Genomic DNA, 14,550 nt, shown 5'->3' on the forward strand with positions numbered 1-14,550 from the left:
ACATAGCTTGGGGTTCATATAAAGAAGGTGTCTTTGAGCAATAGGCTTAGAAAATGGGAAGTTTACAGAAATTGTAGAATTAGAAGGCCCGATTTTATTATTGTAATATGCTCAGTAAGTGGATTTGAAGTACAATATATTGTAATGTGTCAATTGGGTAAGAGATGCCATCACAGAAAATTGATTCACGTCATTGCATGCCATCTTCTAATCTCATTAAAATCATTTGTCACAACTAGTATTAGAATTTTATTACATAATGCAGTTGGTGAAATATAGTGGTGTTGTATTACTTGAACATATGGAAAATTCAATATTTTGATGTACTGTTTGTTGTTCTCTTTTGTTCCCTTACACAGCTGAGTTTGTAAAATGAAGGGGTGGGGGTAGCAGACTCTTCATTTACAGCATTTTAACTGTAAACCAATAGCATAGTTCCATATTTTCTTTCAGAGTACTGAAGGCAATTTTGGTACTACATTCTCATGACAAAGATTGTAGCAAGGGAAGAAAATAGTATAGCATGAATTCATTCACTTTACAATAACTGCAAATGAAAATAAGGAATGGTACAAATTTCTTTTAATCTCATTTGAATGTTAAAACTACAAACTTGTTCACTCTAAGCACTGTGTCTAATCAGATGCTGTAATATTCAAAATTGTGTTGCTGTTTTCACATTGCAGTGACATGGAATGTCTTGTCAGACATTTTAGATAGCTTCTTCCCTAAGTGAACTTTTGCCATTATAGGATATCCATTGATGTTTTCCACTCCATCATGTCCCTAGTATACCCCCTCTGTCTCTTGATATGCCGCTTGCTCTGAGTGTGAGGTTGACTTTGCCATCTCTGGTGTGCTTCTTGAATAGTGTAAATGGGAGTAGCATATTGGCCGGCCAGGCCTATAATTCTCTGTGTATTTATTTATAATTTAACCCTATACATCTAATGTCTGTTCGGGTCTTTGCCATGTCCTAGGTTTTTGGGAAGCCTGCAGCTATCTCCACTGGTTGCCCACGATACAGAATTTGTAAGTATTTCATGAAAATCTTATATCCTCTTCTGCTGGTAAGGGATAAGTAACTGTATCGCTTTCAGCACTGCACCATCGGTCATTATAGGGATCATGAACATGCAGACTGAACCTATTTCCCTTTATTCTGAGGAGCAAAACATTTGTCTTTCCCTAATGTCATATATGGTCTTACAAAGTCCCCAAGTTGTTTCCAGTTCCACTTATACAAAATTACCAATATCAAATAGTGTGTTCATTTGTGAAACCTGATATTTTCATGCATTCTCAAGTATAATTGTCACATTAAGAGTTGTAGTTCTTCTAAGTTTACGTGTAGGCAAATATATTTCATTTATTTAGTTTGTATCCGTGTCTGGTACCTATCCAAGGTGCTAGGCACTTCACAATATTAAAAACACACATTTAGACAATCTAAAATATTTCCACTATGCTGTTGTTACAAAATCTCCAGATAATAGAATTCCACACAAAAATAAGCTCCAGGCAAATAGGCCAGAAGACCCCCATCTAGTTCCTAAATGTGTCCCTAACTGTCTGTGAGAAAAGATGGGCTTTGCAAAGTGTGTTACATCAGGAGGGTTAATAGGTTTGAATTCTGGCAGGAGGAGGAAAACAAATTCCAGAATTAAGGACTTCAGATAGACAGTACCTTGCCAGTACCGCCTCCTCATTTAAATCTAAGGTACTTCAGCTCATGTAACTTTGCTGATCAGAACTGTTATATGGCACAAGGTGGGAGGCAATTCTTCAATTTACTGTGTCTCAAACCATTTAGGGCTTTGTAGGTTAAAAGCAATACCTTAAACTTACTGGAAGGCAGTGCAGTACTCAGAGAAATTGTGTTATATATTCCTTGCTTTGTACACAGTTTGTCAGGGAGATGACTGCATTCAGCACTAGTTTGAGTATCTGAGTGATCTCAAAGTACAGCTTGATGTGCAACTTATCAGTGTAATCTAGCTCACCTATCCTTATGGGGTCAGGGTCCATGAACTGGATTTTGTAGGTTCTGTGGAAATACAAATAATTATTAATAATAATAATATATGTTGGTATCAATGTCTGTTTTGGAAAGAAAAGTCTGCACCCTCCTAGTCAGATAAGGATGGCGAGGGAAGCGGGGAGACAAGTGGCCATTTTGGCTACAGCTGCTACAAGATCTTCCAAAGAAAACCATGGATTTAATAAAACTCAGAAAGTCCTGATCCTGCAAACACTTATACATGCGAGAAGTCCTAGTTCACTGAGTACAATGGGACTACTTGTGTGCCTAGATTATATACAGGCAATTGACGTTCCCCCAGAATAATTGCTTGTCTTTTCGAAAAACATCTAATCTTGATTTAAAATTATCATTGATGGAGAATTCGCTATGGCCCTGGGTAAGTTGTTTCAATGGCTGATTACTTTCATTGTTATAATGTTATGCCTTATTTCCCATATGAATTTGTCTAGCTTTGACATCTAGTCGTTGAATCATTACACCTTTCCCTGGTAAACTGAAGAGTCCAGTATTATATATTTGTTCCCTGTGTGTGGATAAAGTTTCTCACATACATATATATTTGCAGAATCAGGGAATCAGATTGAGCACATGGCTGCCAACACTGAACATGTTCCCTCAGCCAGGGTGCAGACATCACTCTAGCCAAATCTTCCAGCCTGCTTACACTTATCAGTACACTGATTTCATAAATATTGTCCTGTTCTGAGTATAGGGAAAACTGTGGTATCTCATACTTGACTACATGGTTACCATTAGTAAGTGCTGATGTTTGGCTGGTGATCTGTATGTTGCCAATTAGTTCTAGAACAAGAATTTACCAACTCTACACAAAAATGTCACCATTTCACATTGAAACATATTTTTACACAGTGAAATAACTAATTTTTTGTTCTGCTGAAAGAACTCTAATTTCACAGGTCAAGTATGTATGATTGTATGGGTATATGCCTGTGCGCACACATACAGGATTAATCCTGCACATAGTTTTGTATGTATACAAGAAAGTAGTTTCTTAGAAGTGTTCCTGAAACTGATTTTAGTTTTGTGAAGTCTGGGTTGTTTTGTTTTTAAACAAACTTGGCTCTACCTGTGTTCAGTGTAAGGAATAAAGTTTTTAAGCCATTCCTTTTTTGCTTTGTTTTCCCACTACTTTATGACAAACAACTCAGCAATAATTAAAGTAGTGTCCTCTGATTTTTCCTATTAATAACTAAAATTAGCTTAATCTTTCCCGTCTCTCCTTGACAACCATCCACTCTGTTATATTGTAGCTTTATTTCTGTCATTTAAAAAATCTGTAACAAAAGTAATTGAGTCCCAGATATCTCATAAGTTTTGTCCACCTACTTTCCCCTATGTAACTTGGAAACTGGCAGAGCCTTCATATTATATATTGATACTCTGAGATCACAGAATACTTTAACAATCTTTTGTATCATCACACGTTAATACGTTTGAATATTGTACATTCAGTTCTGAATGTAATTTAATCAGTAATATTAAGTATAGTCAAAGTGATATTTGCAGCTTCAAGAACGATTATTTCCATAAAAGGCTTTTGAAGGTTTTGTAATAAATGTTCTAAAAATTCAGAAACCACATTGATTCTAATATATTTATATTTTTTATTAAATCATTCATATTTCTCCTCAGCCACCAGGATTTTTTTTAAAGATCTACTTACTTTCTGAAATATAAAGGGGAAGGGCATTACAGAAAGATAAATAGCTATGTTTATCAAATAATAATATTTGCACATCTTTCTTACCAGAAGCTTAAAGACCTTTAAAATAAATTTATGGGTTAGCATATGCAGTATACTGCACACCTTATTAGTGAACTTGTCTGTAGAATGTTATTTCAGTAGGTGTGTGTTTTGTTGGTTGGTTGGTTGATAGGTTTCCTTTAAAAAAAAAAATGATGCCATAAATGGGTTTTTATCTGCAGTGAGTCTTGAGCTGTAAAGAAACATGTTTATTTCATACTCTAGACACTACTATTCTTTTGTGGAAACCTGGATATTTTCTTCAGCTTTGTGAATTTCAAGTAGTTTTTAAAAAAAACAAAAAACAAATATATCAGTACTTGACTTGCTTGTATGCGTTACTGGAATGGTTTGTTTTGCTGTTTCACTAAGGACCCTAGAGGGTTGTTATCTGTGTACTGTGCTTTCAGTGGATGGCATATATATCCAAAATTCTTATTAAGTGTATTTGAGAAATAACAACTTGTGGATGTGTCAACCTGTTCCGTGGGCATTTTGTCCTGTTATGTGAGATTATATAAATTTTAAGCATACTTTCACCATGTTATGGGTGTCCAATTTCCTGGCTTTGTCATTAACCAGAAAGTAGATCTCCATTTTCTTCCCTGTGTTGTTGAAACTGATTTTTCAAATATATTTCATTTAAATGCAAATATGTTTGTCATTTTTAAGCCTGCATACACATTATTTCTGATTTAGGATATTAAACAATTGTAATGATTATTTTACAAAATAATCACAGTTCAACTGGAATGTGCCATTTCCATGCCCAGCAGAAAAAATAACCTGACCTGCTTTACCTTTCCAAATCAGTTGCAAAGAAGCAGGGGAACATTGTGGATGGCAAGACATGTGTCTGCTTGGGAAGGAAATCATAAGGAGTAGCATGAATTATCAGAAGTGTCCCAACCATTGTAATCTTTTTGACTGCAGCCAATCTTTCCTGATTTCATATCCTACTCTCCTTCTAACTTCTTCATTTGTCTTCAAATTATTCTAATTTACACCTGCCATCTTTTGAAGAACTCTCATCTCTACTGCCTCCAGCCTTCTGATGTCTGTTACATGTGATGCAGCTGCTTTCAGGCCATAGAGCTAGTACACTGGTTTGATAAATGTTCATTTGGTACCAACCATAATGTGTTTCAGTCCATAATTTCCTCAGCTGCTGTGCAACATTTGTAGCCAAAACAAATCTCCTCTTAACTTCATCTTTGATGAAGCTTCTTAGGTACTCCCTGGTATTTTCCTACTCCCATCTCTAGGGCAATGTAAGCATGTTACTCTTGACTCCTTAGAACCAGGAAGGCCACCTTTGGGTGAAGCAGACTCTTCAAATTTGCTTACGAAAATATTGTGGCAGTTAGTGACATTTGACATAAGCCATGCTGAAATTTTATCACTGTTAATTTGAGTGGATGGATCATTTTCCTGGTTTTCCAATATGAAAGTTATGTTGCTATCCTATGACATACATATAGCCTTGGAAGAAAGGAGATGACTTTTTCTTTAAGTGGGTTAATAGGTCCCAGGGCTTCCAAAGCTGAATTTGTTTACTTTTGGGTGGTGAACTTGTAAAGGCTTACTTGTTTCAACAACATAGCAAGCTAGACAGGTTTTCCCAATGGCCCTGACATTTACTATAACTTGCATGGGTGTATCTATCTTACAACTTCGGCAAGCTGTTTGCCAGAAAGCTGAACTCTTGCAAATAAGCCCCTCCAGGCTCGACTGGAAAGCTTGGGATCTCATGGCTGTGCACTTGTTAGGCTGAAAGCAAGCCTGAAACCTGACAATATCTATATATTTACAATTGAAGATTTATTTGTTTTATCTGAGAGAGACACTTTTGTTGTAAGCCTGCATTAAAAATAGCACTTTCATTGGGAACTGTATATTAAATATGATCTTGCTCTCTCATACAGAATCTCTCTCTCTCTCTCTCTCACACACACACACACACACACACACACACACACACACACACACACACACACACACACACACACACACACGAGTGAGTTTTACTTACATCAGGGATAGCTACAAAAGCTGGGTAATATTAAGTTTAGGCTGAAACACCATCCATAACTTATTCCACACAATGGTACATATGATAGGTTTATGGGTGTATGAAGGCATATAGCATGCATGATATAATGGACAGTATCTAAATTCAGACAAAGCTTCTTATGATGCACTCAGAGGTTTTGTATTGTTCATCACACCTTCTATTACCATACAAATCTTTATCTAACTGGACTTGGTGTTATGGTGATAATGGAACAGATTTTTCTTACATGTACACTAGTATAAGGAGGTCACTGCAGTTATTCCTGATTTACACATCTCCAGCTGTGATGATAATCTGGCCCACTATATGTATAGTCAGATGGTTTGGAAGCTGAAGGGTATAGCCAGGGGGTAGGGAATGGGAGAATAATGGAGCAGTTAGTGTGTGTACAAAGTGCAAAGATTACACAGAGATGTGCAATACCGAAGCACGCAAAATGTATGAAAAATGGACTTTCTAGCTAAACTTCGAGTTTACTTATTTCTATAGTTTGAATTTTGTTTTAGTGCCCCTCTTTTAGGCTCTGATTCTGCTTTGATTAAATTGCTTTGGAGTAACACGGGTCCTTACTTTCTTCTTTTGGATACTATTTTGAAGGGTTGGGGGAAGCAATTATCTTGAAAGATTGTAAGAACTGACACAATGGACCGAAAATGACTGTGCTACATTATGGATTGAGGACCTGCCAAATTATTGTCCCCCTATTATTGCAGTGGAAATCAGCATTTACAGTTTTTCCCCAACAGGAAAAAAAAGATGCATCTGTTTTCTATGACGAGCAAGCTGTGTCCCCTTGCAAAACAAACAAGGGAGCAGGAGAGAACCTTTTGTTTTTAAAATAACAATTGTGCTGGTAATCTTCCCTGTTGATAAAGGTTTTGTCTTATGAAAACAAAACAAAATGTTTTCGGACCCTATACTGGCGCCTCATTTGAATTTGCAATAACACAAGGTCACATCTCCAGCTGGCGTAAATCACTGGAGCTCCAGTGAAGTCCACATAACTACACCAGTTCTACTGGGGATTTGGCACCCAGGGTTGTTTGGTTTGGTTTTGCTTGTTTTTTCATTTGTTTAATAAATCCTACAGACTGGACACCTGAAAGAACCAGACCCTGGCCTGATGAACTTATGTAACTGATAGCAGGCTAGCTGGGTACATGTGTTAAGGATCACTCACACACCAAGCCTGACCCATGTTGCCTTCCCAGAATGAGGCTTTCCAGTAGTTCCCTTTCTCCGCATAAGTCAGCCTTCCCCCATACAAAGTCAGATTGACTTAATGGCAGTGAGTTACTTTGACTTTGGGCATCTTTGTGAGTGTGTTTCCTCTCACCATCATCCTATTTACACAGATGTGGGCTACATTAGAAAATTAGTTGGATTTTACTACGTTGGTCAGGGGTGTGAAAAATCTCCACCCTGAGCGACATTGTTAAGCCAACCGAAGTCACCATTTAGACAGTGTAGTCAGTGGAAGAATTCCTCCATCAGCCTATCTCCCAACTCTTGCAAACAGGAAAATCCCTCCTGTCAGTGTAGGAAGTGTCTGAGCGCTGCAATGGCGCAGTTGTGCTGCTACAGAGTTTAGTGTAGATAAGCCCACAGGTACAGTGCAAGTTGGGGCCTAAGTCTCTATACTGCTTGCCATCCCAGATGAAAGGTAAGTACTAAACTGTACCAGGGACTGATAGGACAAAAGGAGGCCTATATCTGGGTGTTGTGGAGAGGAGAAGATGAAGAAAGTGAATAAATGAGTGGAATAATAGGCAGAGGGAGAGCATCTGTCAAACTGGAATAAATTATTTTAAGTGCTTTGAGGTCCTCAGATGGAAGGTGCTATTAAGAGGCCAAATGCTATTATTTTTTAATTACATGGAGACTACAATATTACTAACCTGGCATGACTGGGGCCCTAAAATCTGACACCTAACTTGTAAACCAAACTCTAAATTAGAGCAGAATGAATATTGTCCAGCAAATTATTTATTATTAGCTGCTAGCCCAGGCTTTGGTGTGCTAGCCAGTGCACAAAAAAGTATGACATCATCTATTGCTCTGACGGGTATATAACCTTTTGTGATCTAAGTTCATGTCATGTAGCTTGGGCCAGGTAATAAAAATGTCTCTTAGCAGCAATTCTGTGTATGACACTTTTAAGACACAATCCTCGTCCCCAGAAACTAACACCACTATTTAAAACACCACCAATGCCATCTAATTCACATTCAGTACTACTAGATCCCATCACAATTTCCATAAGCATTACTTTGGGTCACTCAAAGCATAATATGATTTTATTTTTATTTTATTTTGTTTTGTTAGGAGAACATCAGTGAATTTAAAGTATTACTTTCTATAGGAGAATGTGTTTGTTTATATGTTTATTACTTTCCATAAGAGAATGTGTTTATTTTAGATTTAGATTGGGCAAGATATTTTTTTCCTTCTACATGGAAAATTAAAATCCCTTGGAATATTTTAAAACATTAACTATGGTTAAGGGATTAAGTGAAGCAAAATGATTTGCTGTATGTTGAATCAATCAGAATTAAAGTTCATTTAAAAGTGACAGGTTTTTCCATGCACAACAACTTTATTTTAATATCTTTGGTGTGAGTGCATTTTCTTTTTAATATATGGTGTTACCTGTGTTTAATTAAGTGTTTGATGCATTCTGGGAGGGTTATTTGTGAATTTGAATCTTAAATTAGATAAAAACTGAATTTCTGTAGTCCTATGCAATAGGACTAGCTTTTCCAATATGAGCTAGGTGGCAGAATTGACTAAGAAAGTGGTGCTTAGCAATTCCATAAACTCTGAATGCAAGCTTGTTCAGTGAATCATGTAAAGTGTAGTACATTGTACCTCTGTTCTTTGGAAAAAAAGAATTATCTGTTTTATCAAATATGTTTTGAAATGTTTTATGCAGAATATCTTTGAGCTGCTGCTGTTAATTTCCAAAGAGCGATAGGCTCTTGAGGGAATGAGAAAATGCATTTTGTTTGGCAGATCCAGTATGGTTATTTAACAGTTCTAGTTTCACAGGGTTTTTTTGTATATTACAAAGTATACGGTTTACAGAAGGATTCTGCTGATAGTGTATTTCTCTAAGGTTTCTTTGTGCTGCCATCCCAACTTTGCTTATGTTGCACTCTCAGTTTGTACAGAGGATGAGGAAGGGATTAGAGAACAAATATATGACAGATGTTAGTCACATTGCTTAATGCACTATTAGTCAGTGCTCAGACAATAGGGTGATAAGTATGGTGTAAGAACCTATATACAATCAGGGCTGGCTCCAGGGTTTTTGCCACCCCAAGCGGGTGAAAAAAAAAAAGCCGCAATCGTGATCAGCGCCTGCTCCACTGCTCTGCTTTCTTCTTCGGTGGCAATTCAGCAGCCGGTCCTTCCCTCCAAGAGGGAGCAAGGGACCCACCGCCAAATTGCTGCCCCAATCCCTTCCCCTTGGCCCTCCAAGCACCTGCTGGCTGAGCTGGTGCTGTGAGCCGGCCCTGTATACAATAGAATAAAAGTGCATTACATAGTTATTGTTAGAAGTGACTGTATATACAAATATTCAACCATTAGGTACCCAGAAATGGCTCGTATGTAGTCCTGGACATCAGCGAGTTAGGAGAGAGAATTCTTGCCAGGAAGCGTTCTCTTGTTGATCAGTGTTATCCTTTAGTCTCTGAAAAGTGCCATGACAGGACTTAACTCCCACTAGGACCATCTCTTCCAAACAGTCTTAAAAAATGCAGGGACTTCACTTTTAATATCCCAGCAGCAGACTAGATAAAGAAAGTGTTCTGTTCTTTTCTTTTGTGTTTTGTCTTGCTGAAGTATAATAAAGTGGCCTTGAAGTTACAGAGAGGTGGCATGGTTTAAAGGCATATGCCCACAGCTGGGAGTCAGGAACTTATTGAGTTCTGACTTACACTCTGCCACTGTTACAATGTGTGGCTTTGGGCAAGTCATTTAACCTGTATGTCTCATCCCCCCCCCCCCCATATTTCAAAGGGAGATGCTATTTACTGCACCAAGGTGTGGGTATTTTTCTTATGGTAGCACCTACACACCCCAGTTGTGGATCAGCACCCCATTTTTCTACAGTCTGTACAAACACCGAACAAAAAGACAATCTCTTCCCCGAAGAGCTTACAGCTGAAGTAGGTTTAATAAAAAAATATAAAGTGCTTCAAAGGTGTTAAGTACTATGTACGGCTAATTGTGTGTTTTGTTTGTTTTGTTTTGTGTTATCTTTGTCCAGTTTTGGTTTTACATTTTTAGTTTAGGGTGTATGTGGTTTATTCCACTGAAGACAAAACTTGGGAAGATAAAATATATAGTGGGAAAGGATTGCAGGATTGGTCACCCAGTAGAAAACTTCTGCATCTAGAAGAGCTAGAAGCAACTGGTGGACAGAAAGTGACAGATGAGGCTCACTAGGCAGACTAAAGTTACAATGTAACCTGGTAAGGCAAAGTAGTCTCATTGTCAACCTCTTCTCTCAAAAGATCATCTTAATGTGACCCCAATCAGTTCAGTCCTTCATTAGAAAACCAACTCTATTAAGCAATTGACTCTTATCAGTCTTGAGATATTCATCATGTGAGACAGATTTCACTGTAAAATCAAACATATAAAGAGCCTGTTGGTAAGAAGAATCTTTGAATGTGCACAATCATTCAGACACAAAAAACCCAGGGCTGCTTAATGGAGTTGGTTTTCTAATAAAGATGGAGGATTATGCAATTTAACATGCTTTGGGATATTTGGAGTGGACTTCTGAAAAATAATTTTACTAACAGGAGTGGCCTACTAGGCTACAGTTTTTATCCAGCTCATTCCTAGAAGCCCCACCTTGATGAGAACTCAGGTTGCAGCACTGGCTTTAGGTGTCACTAGTCTTGAGGTATCAGGGGGCTCTATAATATTCTGTAAAAGATGTTTGTAAACTCTCAGCCTCATTTCCTACAATCATGACCCAGTTACATTGAGTTGACTAATTTGGTTAACAAGACTATAAATGATAATTCATAGCATACTTTTATAGTTAGCAGTGGTAGCCTATTATCATTTTCTTTGGCAGCGCATATGGTGGGTGATTAACTAACTAATAAAACTGCCACATGGAGCATAGGTCTGCTTTTATTTTTTTATGACTTTTTCTTTCATTTGATACATAATTAATGGACAAGGTTCACTGTTTTGTGTCTGTGTTTTCAGTTTTGGTTGATATATTTGGAGCTGTAAATGTTGTGTGGTTACAGTGGTATCCTAAATAAATCAGCCTCATTTATTTTGTTGCTATCTTATTTATATAAAAAATAGTCAAACATCATAATTTCTTCTTTGTTTTCAGCTTCCTGTATTTTTTTAAGGCTTATCACCATTTAGTACAATTGAGCTTAAAGTAACTCTGTACTTCATGATAGTTGTGGGGTTGCATTAGCCTCATTCTCATCTGGCACTCAAGCATGTGGGAGACAATATGGAAGCAGAATTTATGCACCCACTTGTTCCATTTTTTTTTTTTACTTGTAGGCAGGTTTTTCCAATTGTTTTCCTGCTTTTCTGGAAGCAACTACAGCTGTTGCATCTCAGATGGGGATGATTTTGCTTGCAGGTCTCAGTGAAGCTGTTATCTGACCTGGAACAGAGAATGAAAAAGACATACCCTTCCCCAAAATGCTGAGATGATGCGCTGCAACTGGATAACCTGTACAACTTTTGGTCGCAGGTCTGTTGTTCTCATCTTGCCCCCATGACTGGTTTTATGGAGACCAGACACAAGCCTTTCATTATAGTCCTGCTGTCATTTCAGGAGCTGCTCCTGTGAGCCAGATTTCATTCTCAATCTCTTCACCAATATCTGTTATCCTACCTCTCCTCAATGATGTAGGACAACTTGTTTTCCCCTCAACTAGTGAAATCTCAATTGGTTCTTGAATAGGTGTCATAAAAGAAATTTGGCTCCTCTCTTACCTCCAGTATCTGCACGTGATCATGGATGCCAGCCTGTGGAAACGAGGAGTTGATAGTTTATCACAGTCAACCCAAGAAACATGATACCCATGGGAGCAAAAGCTCCACATCAGCATCTTAGAACTCAGTTCTGTCAGGTGGGCTCTGAATATCTAGAAATCCAGCCCCATCTTCACTCCCCCTCCAAAGCCAAATCTTGGTCAGGTCAGAAAATATGGCCACCGGTGACCTACATGAATCATCAAGGTGGGATCCATAGCATTCCTCTCCTCAGGAAACTCAATTGCTTCTTCCTTTGGGTGGAGAAAAAACCTGGGAACACTTAAGGCCTTATGCATGCCTGGCTGACTGAACATCCAAGTGGACTGATTGAACCAAAAGCATCTCTACCCATGCAATGGTTCCTTCCACTGCAGATAATCAACCAAATTAATCAGTCCTGGCTTCCATTAGTCCAACTTGCAATTCCTTAGTTCCCAAACCCCATATTCTGCTTTGACCCAATCTGCCTCAAAATAAGAGTTTGGCTCTAGAAGGTTCTCCGAAGGCTAGGAACCCCACAATCAGTCCTCCTTACCATTCTCAAGAAGGATACTTCCACTGTTTATAGTAGGGCTGTAGCCGATCTTTTTCTCTTTGTGCAGATCTCACAATATATTAAATAGGACACACACTATATTATGGAGTTCTTGCAGGACAGATTAAAAAAAAGTCTGCTCAGTTGATTAGGGTCCAGGCTTCTTAAACCAATCCCTTATTTACAGCCTTGTAATTTCTCTAATTCTTCCTGGTACTAAATCCAGTTCTAAAAGTCTCTTAGACCCATTTGAACTCAACAATCCATTTTTTCTTCTGTCATAGTAAGTGGTCTTTGCAGTGGCCATTATGTCACCCCAAAGCAAGGGAACTTTCAGTCTTGGCTTGTGAACCCCCATATCTCATGTTCCCCAAAGAGAAAGTAGTTCTCTTAATGTGCCCCAGATTTTTGCCCTAGGTGGTTTCTCCTGTCAACTTCTGCAGCACACCTAATGCCTAGATTCTCTGTCTGGTGGTCATTACCTGGATGTTCAACTGCTTGAGGTTCATCTTTCTTGAACCAAACCTGTCCACATGTCCATGTTCCTATTTGTGCTTTTTGAAGAGTTAGCAATGGGGATAAGGCACAATATATGTCCTTTCCAATAAGATCAGAGGACATTTTTTAACTTCACTCTGTGTGAGTGTGACACCCCCCGCCCCCTCGGGGTACCACCTGAAACTGGGATACCACTATGCCCCCCAACCACCAGCCTGGGTTCCCACTCATCTATAATGCTGTGACAAGCTGCAGACACACTCCCGGTCTCTCACTTTCATCAGCAGCTAGCTGTAATAACATGCAGACAGGCTTTTGATCAATCCTTGCACGGGAAGGTCACCGGCGCACACCCCCTCTGCAGGGTAAACCAAAATTATATTGTCTTGCACAGCACAGGGAACTGTACAGCGTAAACTCATGAAATTCATCTGCTTCCTCAATGTGGAAAAAGATATTCAAAAGCTTTCTGTCCCGAGTTAGGATTTCCACACACTGACTTTAGACAAAACAAAAAGCTTATTAATTATAAAAGGTAGATTTTAAGTGATTATAAGGGAAAGCAAACAGATCAAAGCAGATTACCTAGCAAATAAAACAGAAGTGCCATCTAAATTTAATATACCAAAGAAATCAAACATGAGTAGGAAATTCTCACCCTAATTGTTGGTTTAGGCAGTTTGCAGAGATTCTTGAGGGCAAGCTGCACTTAATACTCCAGGCTTTCACAGGCTAGAAATCCCTCTAGCCTGGGTTTGGCCCTTCTTCACCAGTTTGGTCCTTGTTTCTCAGTTGTTTCTATGTGTCTCCTTTGGGCGGGAGCTCAGTGAAAAAGAATCACAATGATGTCACTCCCCCTGCCTTAAATAGCTTTTGCTTATGGTGGGAACCCTCTGTCTCCCACTTTAATTCCTATGTCTTTCAGTGGCAAAACATTGGTATTCTATGATGGTGTCCATAGAATCATAGTATATCAGGATTGGAAGGGACCTCAGGAGGTCATCTAGTCCAACCCCATTCTCAAAGCAGGACCAATCCCCGGACAGATTTTTACCCAGTTCCCTCAGTGGCCCCCTCAAGGATTGAGCTCAACCCTGGGTTTAGCAGGCCAATGCTCAAACCACTGAGCTATCCTTCCCAGCAAGTACTAGGTGACTTGGTCACATGCCTCTGTGGGGCCACAACAGCCATGAGTCAGAGGCTCTTGTAATGTCCTCAGGAAGGCTCCCTTTTGGGAGATTAGCATCTTCTAAGACCTATTGGTCTCACAAATGGCCCTTCCCAGCCAGCCATCTAGACTGATTGCATTCTGCCTAGTGGGCATTCCCCAGGTGTAAACAAATTTGTAATAGATGCGTAGACAATATTCCTAACTTCAGATACCAGAATGATACATGCATATAAGTAGAATAATCATATTGAGTAAATCATAACCTTTTTAATCTCACATGACCTGTCTTGCATAAAATACATCACAGTTATGTCGTATTCATATCATATTATTATGGAAAATATGTGGCATAATGCCACAGTGAGTATTCTGAGTGGAGTACGGAGATGCCTTGATGGAGATCTGCTGGGAAATCATATGGTGCTTCCTC

At 38.7% G+C, this 14,550-nt stretch overlaps 1 protein-coding gene and 1 long non-coding RNA gene across 10 annotated transcripts in view; one reads left to right on the forward strand and one right to left on the reverse strand.

Moving 5' to 3' along the window:
• RBFOX1 (RNA binding fox-1 homolog 1) overlaps positions 1-14,550 on the forward strand; it is a 2,538,143-nt gene that overhangs the window by 2,000,206 nt on the left and 523,387 nt on the right. The gene's annotated exons all lie outside the window — the stretch shown is intronic.
• On the reverse strand, positions 1,580-13,660 carry LOC115658477. Its single transcript, XR_004002299.1, has 3 exons — positions 13,589-13,660; positions 6,841-6,842; positions 1,580-1,589 (listed from the first exon to the last, which is right to left on the reverse strand). It is a non-coding gene; the product is annotated as an uncharacterized LOC115658477 (long non-coding RNA).

This window comes from Gopherus evgoodei, chromosome 10 (genome assembly GCF_007399415.2).
Source record: "Gopherus evgoodei ecotype Sinaloan lineage chromosome 10, rGopEvg1_v1.p, whole genome shotgun sequence".
NCBI lineage: Eukaryota > Metazoa > Chordata > Testudines > Testudinidae > Gopherus > Gopherus evgoodei.